Source organism: Silene latifolia, chromosome Y (genome assembly GCF_048544455.1).
Source record: "Silene latifolia isolate original U9 population chromosome Y, ASM4854445v1, whole genome shotgun sequence".
Taxonomy (NCBI): Eukaryota; Viridiplantae; Streptophyta; class Magnoliopsida; order Caryophyllales; family Caryophyllaceae; genus Silene; species Silene latifolia.
The window spans coordinates 432,768,709-432,771,201 of NC_133538.1; positions in this window are offsets into that span (position 1 = coordinate 432,768,709).

The window sequence follows — 2,493 nt, forward strand, 5'->3', positions numbered from 1 at the left end:
GACTTAAATCATAACGATGAGTATGTTTATTATATTTTATTCTTCTTTTCGCAGTGTAGAATACGTTTTATTTTGATAATACTGTTATAACAAATGGCTGGAAATAACGAAATCCCTATGCCAAGTGCCACACTTGGACGCGAGTCCTGGCTAAAAGCTTTCATGGACCACATGAATCAGTTCACTCGACTGAAGAATGATGGGTCCAACTTTGCGGACTGGGAGGCATCATTACGGAATGCTGCCATTGCTGATGGTAAGCTCAAGTACTTAACTGAGCCAATACCGGTAAACCCAAGCCCCAATGCAGGAGTTAACGAGTCACTTGCTTATAGTGACTTCGTCATGGAAGCGGGTGCGATAAAGAACGTACTCATCTTTGCAATGGAAACCAATTTGCAAAGACGCTTCATTGCCCAAGGTGCAAATAAGATTTTCACCACGCTCACTAATAAGTTCTCAAAAGCACCGAGAATCGTTACTTATGAGCATACCTGTCGCTTCTTTGATGCGAAACTCCAGAAGGGCCAACCGGTTAGCCCACACATTCTTAACTTGATTGAGAATGTCGAAAAATTGGAGGCACTTGATTGCAAAATCAGTGAGAACATAGTCATTGACCGTATGCTTCATTCACTTCATGATGGTTTTGCCCTCTTCAGGGCAAATTACTACATGAATGACATGAAGAAAAGTCCTCATGAGCTACACTCACTTCTCGTACAGACCGAGAAGGATATGAAATTGAGTGGGAGCATGAAGCAAGATGTTCTCATGATTTCTAACAAGAATAAGGGTAAGGGCAAAGTTCCCGGCAACCTAACTGTAGGAAAGCCAAAGTTTAAGAAGCCAGGAAACGGTAAGAGTGGGCCTGGTGAGACTAGTGACTCACAAGGCAAGACAAAGAGTAAGGGCGGTGACATTGAGTGCCACCATTGTCACAAGACTGGACATTAGAGGAGGAACTGTCCCGTGTACCGTGAGGACATAAAAGCAGGCCGCGTCACTCCTGTTGGTATGTCATCTTATATTCATATGATTGAGATTAACCATGCAAGTTTCGGAACTTGGGTACTTGATACTGGTTGTGATTCTCATCTGTGTAATCATTTGCAGGGCCTAAGAAACATCAAACCCCTCGCAAAGGGTGATGTGGACCTGAGAGTTGGGAATGGAGCACGAGTTGCTGCGGTCTCAATGGGTACATATGTAATCCAGCTCCCTAGTGGTTTTGAGTTATATTTATATAACTGTTACTATGTATCCAGTTTATCTAAGAACATTATTTCTGTTTCCGTACTCGATAAAGACGGTTTTGCATTTTCAATAAAGGATAATAGCTGTATTTTCTCTTTTAATGAAATGGTTTATGGCAAAGCAGTTTCCATGAATGGAATTTACATCTTAGATCAAACCACGGATATATTACACGTGAATAATAAGAAATTAAAGGTTGGTGACAAAGATCAAACTTATCTATGGCATTGTCGAACGGGACACATAAATGAAAAACGTGTAAAGAAATTTGTCGAGAATGGGACTATTCCCGCATTCGATTTTTCTACATTTGGCACGTGTGAATCATGTCTCATTGACAAAATGACTCGAATTTCCTTCAAAGGTGTTGGAATGCGCGCTAGTGACCTATTAGGACTCATACATACTGATGTATGTGGACCTATGTCAATTACCACTGGAGATGGCTATAGATATTTTATCACTTTCACGGACGATTTGAGTAGATACGGATATGTCTACTTAATGAAGTATAAAAGTGAGTCCTTTGAGAAATTCAAGGAATACCAGAATAAGGTTGAGAACCAACTGGGAACAAAGGTTAAAGCACTCCGTTCAGATCGGGGTGGCGAATATCTTTCAAATGAGTTTGATCAACACGTTAAAGACTGTAGAATCGTTTTACAGTTAACTCCACCTGGAACACCTCAATTAAATGGTGTGTCCGAACGGAGAAATCGAACATTACTTGATATGGTTCGATCCATGGTAAGTCACACGGTAGTTCCTGATTCATTATGGGGTTTTGCTCTTTTGTCAGCTGCTCTTATACTTAACCGAAGTCCGACTAAAGCTGTCGACAAGACTCCATATGAAATGTGGAAGGGAACGGTACCTAACTTGTCCTTTATTCGGGTTTGGGGCTGCGAGGCTTATGTCAAGTGGAGACACGAGGATAAGCTCGGCCCGCGATCGGTCAAGACATACTTTATTGGTTATCCAAAAGGAATGTTTGGTCATTACTTCTATTCGCCTACCGAACATCGAGTTTTTGTTGCGGCTAGTGCGACGTTCTTAGAGAAAGAATTTCTCGAGAACAAGTCAAGTAATAGGACCTTCGAGCTGTCGGAGATTCAAGAACCAACAACCGAGGAACAGATGGAGGAAGTTGTTCCTACAACTGATGATACACTTAATATTCCCCAGGAACCTAGGAGGTCGGGTAGAGTCTCTAATCCTCCAGACAGATACATTGGT